The sequence below is a fragment of the Bemisia tabaci genome, chromosome 2 (assembly GCF_918797505.1).
Source record: "Bemisia tabaci chromosome 2, PGI_BMITA_v3".
Classification (NCBI taxonomy): Eukaryota; Metazoa; Arthropoda; class Insecta; order Hemiptera; family Aleyrodidae; genus Bemisia; species Bemisia tabaci.
The window spans coordinates 40,110,487-40,125,679 of NC_092794.1; the positions used below are offsets into that span (position 1 = coordinate 40,110,487).

A 15,193-nucleotide genomic window follows, 5' to 3' on the forward strand; every position below is an offset into this window, starting at 1 on the left:
AATATGGATCCGTGAGTCAACAAATGATCTCCAAAAGAAGAATAAACAGAATTATTCAATTGTATAAATAACATCATTCCAGCCTTGCGAGTCTGAAATGAGTTTCCTGAGTAAAAAATAAGAAACTTGATTTTTGGCTAGTTCCTCCTTCCAAATCGATCATGTGTTTTCAGTTGTGGGGAGAAAATTGGATAATAACTCAAATGAAAAGCTCCAACAATCTTGTTTTCAATGAGTAAACGTGGGCTCTCCTTTAAAATCAAGTGACCCAAGGCTTACTTCCCTCTCTTCACACAATTAGGCACCAGAGTTCAACATCTTTCATAAAGGTCACTGATCATGTCAGTTGATGGAGCTTTGAAAGAAAGTCACGGTCCAAAATTCCCATCACAAATTTCCCTATCCCTTTCAGCATGCCAAGAAATAAATATTACCTGTACCTTTTCCACCCATGAACCTCCAGAAAATTCCAAGTCAAAGCAGTAGTTTTCACTTGCTTTCACAGTGAGCAGAAAAATTCCAGGTTCCAGGCACATACTTAATGATCAGCTGGCGATTTTCACAAAATCTGCACCATCACTGGAACTAAAAAATTTACAAATGAAATTTTCACAGTCTACCAGGGTTATACTCATTCACAATCGGTTTTACAAAATTTTTGAATTTTGAAAGATGATGCAATAATTCAAGTTAAACTGAGACTTTTTTTTAGATGCAAGCACTTAATTTAGCTTAGTTAACAATCATAGATAATGCGCTGTTGAGTTATTTTCTCCTCGTGAAATACCCATGAATATGCATGAGGAAACCAGATAAGGACCACATATTCTCATTGATTTTAATTTTCAGCACCTGTTTATTTAGTTGAATTTTTTTCTATGTATTTTGTGGGTCTAATTTGAGCTCAAAAACAAATTAAAACCAAGAGTTAAAAACATGAGAGTCCAAGTCACTTTGAACGGTTCCTTTGTTTTCTCATCAACTCTTCCTTTATTCATGTGACGGCAGACGGAAAAGGCTCCAGGTTGATATGATTCGACTTAGCCTCTCGTAAGATTTTTGATCGCATTGAAAAAACTCTCAGATCCCTCCGCAGCTCACAAGCAGTGCCTGAAGAAGAAACTTTAAAGTGACCAAACTTCTAAAAATGCATAAGTAAGTAATCTCTCATTCTCTCTGTAATTTCATAACATACTAGTAGGTATCAAATCAGTGCACATCATTCTAAATTGCCTCACTTTGAAAGTGCATTACTTCAATGTAATTGAACTGACTTTTGCATGCAAGTATATTGAGGGAGAGGAAAAAAAGTAATAAATGCGATGGTAAAGGAAAAGATTAATAATTCGATGGCCGAAATTCATAATCACGCATCATCAATGCGATGTTTCAAGATTTACCCTCCTATATCATTTATACGATAAGAAAAATACGTCCGACGTCAAATTCAGAGGAAAAATGCGTTCTTCGCACAAGTATGATGATCATAATCAATAATTATAATCAAGATTAATAAATAATCGACTTTCACCAATCCCTATGAACGGCGAAATTTGCATTTTTTTCTCCTCAACTTGGCAAATACGCGAAAAACCTAGAGTCGGTCGAATCATACGTCACTGGCTCGCGGTTGCCTTGCCGTTCGAAATGATCGCGGTACGAGATGCTAAGCGAATGGAATTTCGTATGTTTTTTCACACGATGTGGCAGCTCTATATTCTAACCTATGATTCCTCACATCGTCGCAATGTTTACAAGAGTACTAGGTACAGTTTGATACAGTTGCATCATGTGAATACTTTCATAAAAACTAGAGGGATTTATTCGTGAATTGATGAAAATGAGTGCTAACTATGTGATATTGGACTTGAGATTCAGTTCGTATTATTTTTCGACGCCGATCGGTCTTGTGGTACGCAGGAGGAAAGCCCTGTTGCTGAGTGAAGTGTGAGGTATGAATTGTATTATCTCCAGTTTTAATGAAAAACATCCGCTCTGATCGAGGGAGTATGGCAATGAGGGATCCATTTGAATTTTCTGAGCCTTTGATCTCAATCTACTTGCATGCAAAAGTCAGTTCAATTACATTGAAGTAATGCACTTTCAAAGTGAGGCAATTTAGAATGATGTGCACTGATTTGATACCTACCAGTATGTTATGAAATTACAGAGAGAATGAGAGATTACTTACTTATGCATTTTTAGAAGTTTGGTCACTTTAAAGGTTCTTCTTCAGGCACTGCTTGTGAGCTGCGGAGGGATCTGAGAGTTTTTTCAATGCGATCAAAAATCTTACGAGAGGCTAAGTCGAATCATATCAACCTGGAGCCTTTTCCGTCTGCCGTCACATGAATGAAGGAAGAGTTGATGAGAAAACAAAGGAACCGTTCAAAGTGACTTGGACTCTCATGTTTTTAACTCTTGGTTTTGATTTGTTTTTGAGCTCAAATTAGACCCACAAAATACATAGAAAAAAATTCAACTAAATAAACAGGTGCTGAAAATTAAAATCAATGAGAATATGTGGTCCTTATCTGGTTTCCTCATGCATATTCATGGGTATTTCACGAGGAGAAAATAACTCAACAGCGCATTATCTATGATTGTTAACTAAGCTAAATTAAGTGCTTGCATCTAAAAAAAAGTCTCAGTTTAACTTGAATTATTGCATCATCTTTCAAAATTCAAAAATTTTGTAAAACCGATTGTGAATGAGTATAACCCTGGTAGACTGTGAAAATTTCATTTGTAAATTTTTTAGTTCCAGTGATGGTGCAGATTTTGTGAAAATCGCCAGCTGATCATTAAGTATGTGCCTGGAACCTGGAATTTTTCTGCTCACTGTGAAAGCAAGTGAAAACTACTGCTTTGACTTGGAATTTTCTGGAGGTTCATGGGTGGAAAAGGTACAGGTAATATTTATTTCTTGGCATGCTGAAAGAGATAGGGAAATTTGTGATGGGAATTTTGGACCGTGACTTTCTTTCAAAGCTCCATCAACTGACATGATCAGTGTGACCTTTATGAAAGATGTTGAACTCTGGTGCCTAATTGTGTGAAGAGAGGGAAGTAAGCCTTGGGTCACTTGATTTTAAAGGAGAGCCCACGTTTACTCATTGAAAACAAGATTGTTGGAGCTTTTCATTTGAGTTATTATCCAATTTTCTCCCCACAACTGAAAACACATGATCGATTTGGAAGGAGGAACTAGCCAAAAATCAAGTTTCTTATTTTTTACTCAGGAAACTCATTTCAGACTCGCAAGGCTGGAATGATGTTATTTATACAATTGAATAATTCTGTTTATTCTTCTTTTGGAGATCATTTGTTGACTCACGGATCCATATTCTTATGAAGGCATCGTGTTCATTTTAAGATGAGCCCTGGGCTCCATATGAACACATTTATTTCAAGACTCATCAGAAATTTTAACTTCCTTGCTCTATTAAAATATGGATTTATGAGTGGACAAATACTGTCAAAAGAGAATTAAATAGGACTTTAAAAAATAAAAAATAAAAAAAAAAAACAGCCCAAAGCACATGCCCATTTTCAGATGAGCCCTGGATTCCATAAGATGGCATGCATCTCACGGCTCATCAGATTTTTGACATAAGTATATTACATGTATTTATGCCTTAGAAGTTTATTTTCTTGACTTCTGGCTGTGTTAAACGCAGAAATGAGACCAGCTTTAGGATGAAATCCGTGGATTAACATGATTCAAATACCACATTAATTTTTAGAGCAATTTTGACTCAATTTTTTAGTAAATTCCTCTTCTTTGAGAAAGAAATTTGATTTTTAAGCTCAACTCCTCCTTCCTTTGATCTGGAACTGCCCACTGTGTGCAGAGGCAGTGTAATTAGTGAGCTGCATGGGGTTGCTGGCCCTTGCTTGAGGTGATTAGGGCTTGCGGGAGGTTCGCGGGAGGTTGGCGGGAGGTTACTGGGTTTCGCGGGAGGTAGTACCCGTCACCTCATGCAGCTTTTCCTGGAACAGGGTGTGAACTCCATGCGAGCTCCATGCGACGGGTGCTTGCTTGAGGTTGCATGAGGTTAGTCCCCGCTGCGGAAGGTTAACCACCTGCAGACCTCCCGCCGCATGAGGTTCACTTCCACTAGGGTCACGACGTCTAGTTGTTTACTTAGCTATTACACTGAAAAAAAAGTGGAAGTGGGATTGACCATAATGGTATAGTAAAAAAAAATATGGTGATAAAAAGCCAAATAATGGTCGATTTAAGCATCTAGATGAAAGTGAGAATCATACTCGATATAAAAATTACCATACCCGGATTGTAAATATCAGTTAGGTGTGTCTGTCCATCGTTTAGGTATTTCTCACCATCAGCTGGGTATTTTTTACCATACGATGAGTTAAAAGTATGGAATAACATGGTAACACTTGCGTTTGATATCTGTAGGCATCTGTATGCGACTGGTCATGGTGTTGGTAGGTTAAATTTACCATACTGGTATAGTCAGCGTGGTGAGAGCTCCCGCTTGACTGCGCTGCGGTCTGTGGTCCGCCATTTTTCGTTTGTCTGTTTGTCAGTTATAAATTTATCACGTTGAGGGTCGGAGTCCGTGGCTGTGTTTTATTGATCCATATTAATCCATGTGAATCCACGCGTAATTTGCCCAAATTTGTGTTCGAATTGTCCCTAAAGCTACCGTCTTCTCTTCGAATCTATCTATATTGATCTGCCACATACATTTTCTGAGATTTTTTCGTTATTCGTATCGACCAATTTCTGGAGGTTAGGAGTTGCTACAATGAATCTGGCTTGCAAAGTGAAGGAATCCTGAAAATTTGAAAACCTTCGCAAAGTTGTTCTGCAATCCAGTGAATATCGGTTCTGTGTAAAGTCATTTCGAAAACATAAAAGTGCGGAAGTAATTTGAAAATAATCGACTAGAAGTGATTTTTGAATACTTCGTTCGTAGGTACCTATATCTATATTCTTGTTAAAATTTTCGAAGCTCAACATACTCAGATGAAGAGACAAATGTGCGTGGGATTGATGTTTAACTGTAACTTTAAGCAAAATTTGGCAGCTTCTGCCCCACCGTGAACCGTGCGATTGGATTTTCATGTAGTGTCTTTTTGTGGGTATATTTTGAACTATCTATTTATTATATGCAATTAAATTTTCCGTGGATCTGATTTAGTCTGTAAATGATACCTGAACGCGAATAACAAGTATGGTTTTGGTATCATTTACTTGAAATCAGTGAAGCAATTATCTGCTATTTCTCGTTGAAACTGTCTTTAACTGCCATTGATTGTGTATGTAACGGAATTTCTAAAAGTAAGATGTAAGTAAAATATCCACGACTTTCATCAAAAGCATTTAATAATATAAGATGAGTGGATTTTAGAATCTACAAGGTTTGTCGCAGCATCTGGATGCTTGAAATTACCATACTAGTCAGTCGGGAACGCCACACTGGCACTGTGTCGCATAGTGTCAGCCGTATCGTGTTATTTACCATACCGGTATATTGGTAACTATGCTGCAGCTTCACTGTGTAAAAAATCAAGTAGACAGTATGGTAAATAACACCCAAACTCTGGTAAATCCCACCGATTATTTTTTTCAGTGTATTAGCTTCGCTACGATTACCTACATGGAGCCCCAGCACAATGCGTTGATAAAGCGCGCCATTTACTCGTACATATCATCCTCATTAGTTTTTATTTACAGAGATTTTAATATTGGTAAGCAGCACATGAAGAGAATTCACAATCCAACACTGCGAGATCAACCACACTTCTTAACGAGACCGTGGATTGTGAACGTAGAAAGCCATTCAAACGAGTTTAAGTCTTTTGTCCCTCCTTAAGCAAAATCTTATCAGAGCTTTGAAGAACAGTGGCTACTGAATAATTTAGGCCAAAATAGGAAAAATTCTGTCTAACTCCGGGAAAACAAGGTCAATTTACCGATATTTTGGGGCTATAATAGCCGAATCACCGGTTGTAAATCCAGCTACGTTATTAAAAAGAAATTGACTTAATGTAAATTTAATTGCATTAAATAAGTCTTGATTTTGTTACCCCCAGCGTCTTTTCATGCAAAGAAGTTCAGCCATGCGCGAATACTTTCTTCATTCGTGAATTGAAAGTAAGCCATCTGCATCCCTAAAATTATCCGATTTGCCGTAAAAAATCTCAGAAACTCGATAATCCAAATGATATATTCACCCGTTGACTTTACAAATCAATCATGAGTTCAACTTTGTGAAAATCAACATGTTTTAGTGATTTTTGGGTGCATTTATATTTCTAGAACCAATTTTAATCAACTAATTTTAATCCTATTAAATCAGCTTTTTCACGCATAAAATTAAAACAAAGTGGAAAGATCTAATACGTGGGTATTAGAGAAGCGCTCAACGGTGAGTGCAATTTTAATGAGGCTCAGGTGTCATTTACTACCTTTCAACTAAGTATCTTTAAAGTTCCAATAATAAAATTAAGTAATTCTTAATATGTTAATAAAACATATAAAATGGTGCTTTAACCCCCCCCCCCTCCACCAAAAAAATCCATGATTCAAAAGAAACAATAATGATCCATTATTTAATTATTGAAATATTAATACATAAAAAATCCTTGATTTCTCATAAAAACAGAAGGGCAGCCGTATGTGCAATCTGTGATGAGCCTCGAGACTCTTTAGACCATTTGCTAAACGTGGCTCATACAGGAATCCAGTTACCCCTCTCTTCCCCACGCGCCAGACCACTGCCCCGCCGTCTTTAGGAACAATAGACCGTTTCCCTGCGCGGCAGCCGCCGCACACTGTGGTATTTGACCGAAAAACCTGGCCAAAACCTCAATTTTAAATTTTTTTTTATCGGAAAACCAATATGATATTCGAAATCTACACTGTTTTTTACCCTGGTAGACATGTATGTACCATTTTTCGAGTGGCTCAATTTCCCGCGAAGAGACCACGAAGTTACCTAATTCTCAGCGATTATTTTGATATGTTTTGGCGCGCTACTCGTCGATCAGTTTACTTCAACTGTGCGGCCATAAAAGGGAACTTCGGCGATATGCAACACATTCTTAGGGGTATATTCTGCACAACTAACCACAGTATTTTCGAAATTTCCTTTTTTAGTGATTTTCACAGGAGGTTGAAAAGTGACGTAAAAGTAAACGTTTTTTTCGAAATTCAAGGTCCGATTTCTTTTTGCGCTCAACTGCGCTCAAGCAGTTTAAGGCGGAATGTTATAGTCCAAAGTGGGTATTTTCAGGATTCAGGGGTGACAGACTGAGGAAAACTGAGGAAATTGAAATTTTTGACCTTAAAGATGGACTTTTGAGCGATTTTCACAAACATGAATGGGAAAAATTATGTCAATACTAACGACTGAAACTGTATTTTTCCAACAACTCTGACCCATTTAGTACCAAATTGGGTGACATTTGGTCACGCAACCTGTTTCTCTGGCCCCTGCACCCTAGAAAGAGGGATAAAAAAAATAATTTGAAAGCGGATGGGAGGGTCACTTTAAAGTCTTTCAAAAGTGTTTAATCCGTTATCTAACAATCTCTTCGTGCATTATCCTTGAGTATAGACATATTTATGCCATGTTTTACTTTGACAGACAAATTTGAGTCCATGCGGCCGCGGGGTGGGGCTTTAAAAGTGGCCCTCTGGCACCATGAAATTACGCTGAGAGGCACATTTGAAGCCTCGTAAAAGTGAGATATGTGGTTTTGTTACGAATTTTGCAGTGAAGTGCCCTCACTTTGAGATGTGGACCATGGGTTAGGAAGGAACCCATCAAAATGAATCATTTTCACAGGTGCATTTCTGCCCTTGCAATGGTTTTTATTATGATAAAACTCATTTTCATCTTATAATTTAACCTCAAATCATCATAAGGAGGTCCCGGCACTTTCATACTAGCGCTAATTTTGATTCAAAACTGTCAAAAATCTAAAATCTAGAATGATTCATATTAATTTTTTTTAGAAATGTACAATTACTCCTCAATGTGAGAGATCGGCTGTTTCGTCAAAAATGTTGAAGTGACAAACGCTGTTTTTTTAAAAAAAACCACAACTGAGGTAATAGAAAGTCTTTATTTCGAAAAGTAGACCATAGGTGAAGGAGAAACTCGTCTAAATGCACCGCTTTAGTCAGATACTTTGCGTCCTTTTAAAGGCTTTTTGGAGGGCTTCTTGCACCCTCTTTAAACTCTCCGCAAATTGTCATATGATGTGTTAGGTGGTTAATTTGTGCATATTATCACTTAAGAAGAAGTACTGATTGTAAAATATTTTTAAAACTCGGCGATATCTGGTGATAAATTGTTTTGGCCAGCTTTTCAGGTCCAATACCACAGTGTGCGCCGGGGCCCTATTACTTACGCTTCATTAACCATTTAACCGTCACGCTAGGATTTGTTCAATTTAAAAAAAAAAAAATTATTTGGCGAGTATTTAACAATTTTTTCCTTACTCTCCGTTAAAACAGGCATTAAAAGAGGTCTCATTCATGAAAATCGGCTGAATAGCAGAGAAGTTACTGTATTCGATATCCGAAGAAATCAACAAAACCTCGACCTCCCCGTGCAAAAAATAAAATGTGAAGGGGAAAAAAAGAAATGTATAAATTACAATTAAATATATTGACCTTAAAATGTGACAAGCAATTCAATTATAAAACGGAGAAAAATTGGGAGAAATTACACTGAAAAAAAAGGGTCAGATTTTAGCCGAACTGGTCAGTTCAGCGGCGATTAGGCTAATAGGCAAACTGTTTGAAGTAGGAAACAAAATCTTTGAGCTCCTAGCATAACCAAGTTTATATGCTATCTAAACCTCATTTTAGATTCATCACAAACCTAAAAGTCTATGTTGTATCAAAACCACTTCTAGGTAGTAGCTGAACTAGTTCGACTATAATCCAAACTGGCCATATACCGTCACAAACTGTTTAGGCAGGTGCAGTGACGAATCACGTGCGTTTAAAAAAGTCCGTTACTTTTTCAGTCTCAGTTGAAATGCTAATGGCGTCGCGAGTCGGTCGTATCGAGTTAGTTTACGAATTAAAAGTGATAAAAATGGATTATCTCAAGTGCTTTGCTATTTCAAATTCACCGCTCATTCTCGTCAGTGGCGCTCTCTGAAGGCAGAAGAACTTAACTCTCAGTCAGTCAGTGCTGTTGATGTCAACAGAAACTGATATCACCATCCTCTGGTAGGGCTGTTCTATCGGTTGTCGGTAAGCTACCGAAACAGTTCCGTTAAGAAAAAGTTACGATAAGAGCGCTCTTGCCGATAGCGATCAGAGTTTTCGGAGCTGGCGAAAATAAGATGTTGCCATTTGTACATCTATTTTACGCGCCGCCGCGCCAGGCAATCTGATAAACCTACACACAGGGCAACAATGTATTAAGTGCGAGCTCTCAAAACTCCGATAAGGCCGGCTTTTGTCGATATCATCGCCACTGTCGGTACTGCCGCCAGTTTCAATAAGAGACGATGTCGATAGTGTTCCGGCAAGAATTCGTTTGAACACCCCTATCCTCTGGTGGGTGAGTCAAGGTATCATGTTACTATAATTCTTTAATCATTAAACTAAACATATCCGAAAGCATCATTACTGGTCTATTAATCTTTCAAATAAAGCAGTGTTCCTTCGTCCAAGAGTGTAGCTGTTTAACTAATCTGTTCGTTCGAGCGGCGTGCTGCGTGACAAGAATTCGCGTTCAAAACCGGAGGACTTTAGTCTGACAGTGATTCTTATCATCAGTTTGTTAAATCAAGAAACATCAACATTATCCAAATCATCATTTGATCGCTCGATATCGGTGCTATTGTTTTAATACATGGGATAGTAACAGTGTGTACCTACCTATGAGTCGCTCCTAATTAGAATCAGGACCTCATGTATGTATCAAAGCTCAATATTTTGGTTTCTTTCAGCGGCACATAGATTTTAAGGTGACAATTTTTTCTCAGGTACCTAACTCATCTGTAATATGTTTAACTTCGTATAAACTACAAAAACCCTCAAAAACATTTTTCGGGCAAAAAATCCGGTCGAGGAAATTGACGTGTCACTTCCTTTTAATCAAGTATAAGATAGGCAAAAACCTTTGATGAATTCCCAAGGTCCACTAAGACTAATAATCATCAAAAAGTTCCAAAAAAAATAAATCCCTTGCCAAAAATAAATAAAAAACCGATTTTGAGATAAATCCCTCGAATGAACTTGAAATCACAAAATCGGTCGAGGATGTCATCTGAGATTTTTCCTCCTTTAATTATGAGCTCCGCAACAAGCGTGACTCGCTTGTACCTTTTCATGCACGAGCCGCACGAATTCATCTCTTCTTCTCTCCTCTCCTTCCGTCCATGGACAGAGGTCCAAAATTTTTCGGATTTACTGACGCGACCGGCTGCGGCTCGATGCTCTCAGTGAATCGGCGCCTTCTTATCATCCCTGATGTCGGCTTCAAGTCGGTTGCAATTTCACCGGTCGACCCATTTTTCCATAACCACATATTAGACTTTTTCGAAACATGATTCATCTGAAACATGAATTTTTTTTTAAGGGAGCTTCCCATTTGCTTTGGACGGTAGGTAGGTTGTAAGTAATAATTGTTCATATACTCTATCAGTTAAGTATAAAATACATCTGTGCCATTGGATGACATTTCGACAGACACGTTAGGTCCGGACAAGTGAGGGGATTTCTGAATCGCAAAATTATTCGTGGAATTGTTATAGTGGAGGAGTGGAGTCCCTTCACGGAATGAGCCCCACTTAAGTCGACAGGTTGTACGTGTTTCTCTCTGACTTATGTGTAATCTTAGTATATAATCCACCCATGTTTACGCACCGAGCCGCAGCCGGTCGCGTCAGTAAATCCGAAAAATTTTGGACCTCTGTCCATGGACGGAAGGAGAGGAGAGAAGAAGAGATGAATTCGTGCGGCTCGTGCATGAAAAGGTACAAGCGAGTCACGCTTGTTGCGGAGCTCATAATTAAAGGAGGAAAAATCTCAGTTGACATCCTCGACCGATTTTGTGATTTCAAGTTCATTCGAGGGATTTATCTCAAAATCGGTTTTTTATTTATTTTTGGCAAGGGATTTATTTTTTTTGGAACTTTTTGATGATTATTAGTCTTAGTGGACCTTGGGAATTCATCAAAGGTTTTTGCCTATCTTATACTTGATTAAAAGGAAGTGACACGTCAATTTCCTCGACCGGATTTTTTGCCCGAAAAATGTTTTTGAGGGTTTTTGTAGTTTATATCAGATCGTTTTTGGGTGAATAAGTACCTAAAGGTCTGGCTATACGAAGAGCTAGCAAAACCGAAGCGTCGGAAAAAAAACAAGCAGTGTTGTTGATTTCTCCATAAGCCACCATGTTAGAAATGCCGGTTTGGTTCACACTTTGTATAAGTTAGAAATTAATTCCCTAAATGAATAAAATCCAGGAGTAACATACATGAATGCATTTATTATGGCTTTGACCATCTATTTATAGCAAAATTTACACAAATTAATATCGATTGACTTAAAAAATGTCGAAAAAACACAAGCAGTCGTTGCTTTTCCCGTAAGCCGCCGTGATAAGAAATGCTTGTCGGTTCACACTTGGTTTAAGTCTCAATTTACTTCCTTTTTGGAATATTATTCAAGAGTATGATACATTAATGGATTCACTGTGGCTTTAACTATCAGTTTGCAGCAAAATTTACAAAAATTAATGATGTTTGAATTAAAAATGTCGAAAAAACACAAGTAGTTCTTGATTTCTCCATAAGCCACAATGATGATAATTGCCGTCGGGTTCACACTTGGTTCACACTTTTCGGAGCACAAGCGGCTCGGAAAGGCCCGTTAATGGACTGACTTCATCGGCGCTCCAGTACATTGCAACTCTATTGTACTCTATGGTTCAGAGCGAATCGGAGAACCGAAACGAAAGTAGAGCGAGCGCTACTAGTGGAGAAAAGTGAAAGTGAAAACTAGGGTTTCGGCGTTAGCCGCGAGAGAGCGCACCAATGCTGATTCTGAAACGAATCTGCAGGTGTTTATTGGTTGAGAAGTAACTGCATCACGAAGAATGTGGCCACCACACTTGAGTCCTTATTTTTACTGAACTTCAGACAATGGGAAACGCACACAGAACTGTTGTCAAATTAAATGATGTTTTTAATTAATAATAATGGAAATATCGTGATCTTTTTATCCAAAGGAGTGACGCCAAATCGCGGATCGGTTGGGAACAATTGAATCTATGAATCGCTGCATTGCAGCTAGTGTCCTTTGTCCACCCAATGACAAAAAATTATGTTGGTACCTGCACTTGGTATAAAGATTGACAACTGACTTGACCTATTTAATTTATTATATTATGTGTTCTTAATGCAGTAAATAAGTCTGGAGATCTAAGTATTGGCATGAGTTCATTAGAAAAAAAGGCTCATCTGAATGTGAGAGGCCAAAGCGGTACTTACGGTCACCATACCTGGGTTCGTAGGCTCACCCTCGTACCTACTGAGACGGCAATCTCCATCTCTTGATCGGAGGATATGCCGCACCTAGTTGGTAAGAGTGGAGAGGCATTTATGATTACATTGATACCACGGGGTCTAATTGTATTTAGCCTTGATTAACACGATCACACTTATTCCAATGGAACTAGGCAGGAACACGTACCTACGTATCTTACTACTGTAGTCCTCGTAACAGATAAGCAATTTATTCTGTTACGCTTTTGAACAGAGGAAGAATGGACGCACCCATTTCACACAGTAATCGATGCAAGAAAATGAAGCCTTCATTGTATTTTTATCATCAACTTATGAAATTATGAGAATAGAACGGGTACATACCTTTCATTAAAGACCTTGTTATACGTTGTTGGGCAAAATGAAGTTTCTAACAACTCCTGACGCAAAATCAAAGGGACTCAGAAGAAACCAATTTGAGCAAATGCTCACAGTCAAAGACCTTTGATTATGTGACATTAAGTTGACCTATGATTGAACTGTTCCGAAAAGGGATGGAATTGTGCCTCACATACTCAGGTTCGCAAGCCACGCGTAACAAGAACGGTAGAAGAGATAGGAGGATTCCAAGATAAATCATGAAGGAAACATGTTCTTAATGTAAAAAACATACACTTCAGAGAAGCATAATCACTCCAGAGCACATAGGTTGATGGCAAGATATAGAGCGAATAAATTTTGGTCGAAGTTCAGTGACAGTCGCATGTGAAGGCCGAGGCTCATATTCCAGTAATTTTTAGACTTTACTTAGTAGTGAGAATACATTCTGTGATGTAAATGCTGCTTCCTTTGGAGAGTTCGGCACAATTTCGGTGTAATTTCGTTAACGTAATTTACCTGAATTACATCTATCGCTTAGGTCAGGTACTGACATAAACATGACGACATAACCTCACTTAAAAATTTGTCACATTTTCGTTCAATAAAATAAAGATACCACTTGATCATTTTAAGAGAAACTAAGGTAATAGTATATCGGGCTCCAGTAGAACACGTGAGACGTAATAATATGAGTATGTAAATATAGTAGTTAGCATCTACAAAGAATTAAACTCTTATCCAAATTAGGAAAATCTATTCACAACTAGTTGGAGGCTGGTAACGACCGTACCGACGGACCGACCAGGGGAATTTCGTTCCCGAAACTCGAGCTGAACTGGCTGAATGAACTGAACGGAATCAACCAATAGCATTGATTGAACCACTACCGGTTTTTTTCTAAATTCAAAAGATTACAGCTAAAATTGTGAAAGATATTAGCCGATGCTGAATTATCCGTGCGATGAAGCCCTATTAAATGTGGTAGAAATGAAATCCTCATATCCTCAACCTTGATCCTTTGTAGGTTTCACTGGAATCGGCCAACGTGTAAGCGAGAAATCTGCTGTGAAAGGTGGTCTTGACGGGGAGGTCGGCAGTCAGTTTAGTCGTTTTTACGTAATTTCTCTTCTAAAACATTTGGAATGTTAAAATAAAGTCAAAAGCGGCACACACGGTAACATGGCGATTCTTTAGGTACCCACTTTTATGGGTCTAAGGTTTACCGTTATCGCGGAGTTTGAGTGACTTTCTCAGGACCCTGGATTCTTGAAATTCAAATTTCCCGGCAAAGTAAAAAGTAAAATTTTCCTTGTTTTGGGTCATTAAGTGCTTATAACTTTTTGAAAACTCAATGGATCTTAATGAAACCCTTAAACGCCATCCGGCTAACTTAGCTGCGTCCATAGACACCAAGATCGTTGGAATCCGTGCCGCCGTTTGCTCTGAATTCCATTCTAAATCGAATCAATTTTCAGATTAAGGGAGTTGCCTGTGACTAAGAGTGTCGGCCACCCGTTTGTTATCGGGACTTTAGTAGGACGTCATTTTCCTCGACCGGGGGTGGCTACCGCCACTCTTGATAACAACTGAGAAATCAATTCACATCTCCGCTCAGCGGCAGAACACAATTGTTTATTTTTCATTAAAGCTAACCTCAAAATATATTTTCATTCTTTATCCGCCTTGGTTTTTCATAACAGTCACTGCGGATCCAATATATCCATGAAATGGACTGTATTTTTTAGGAAGGTACCAAGTCGCATCAAAATCAAATTCAGGCAAAGAGGTTCGAAGTTTTACCACTTCATATGACTCAACCAGAGATTAGTTCTGGAGGAATTCTTTCGAAGGCTGCCCTGAAATCATTTTATTTCAACTCATTTCTCCATCTTCTCTAGAATATCGATCCATCAAACCTGCTAAGTTCAACATTATAGTTTCTAGCTCTTTACTGCAATTAAATTGCGGAACTATAATTTGACAGTTAGCAGAATATCCTTCAATGTACCTACACTTCCAACCTGCAGAACTTACTTCGCAGATAACTGAACAACAATGATTAGCACGGAGGAGAATTTTGTAAGTACTTAAGTACATATACACCTACTAGCAACTTTACATATCTAGCCCCATTTTCAGTTGCAATATTAATAATATGTTTCATTTTCATGGAACCGGTTATGACTCCAGGTTTGTCTTTCTATAAGCTGTGTTTTTCTGTGCCCATTATTCAGGACTTCAGGAGTCAAGAGTAGAGGAATGGAAGTCTGGAGCAGAACCGATCCATTTAATCCTACATCATTAGCATGTCCAAAAT

The 15,193-nt window shown here is 38.2% G+C and overlaps 1 protein-coding gene across 1 annotated transcript in view; it reads left to right on the plus strand.

Annotated features, from left to right (window-relative positions):
- LOC109037293 (dynein beta chain, ciliary) overlaps positions 1-15,193 on the plus strand; it is a 684,333-nt gene that overhangs the window by 63,089 nt on the left and 606,051 nt on the right. The window lies entirely within an intron of this gene.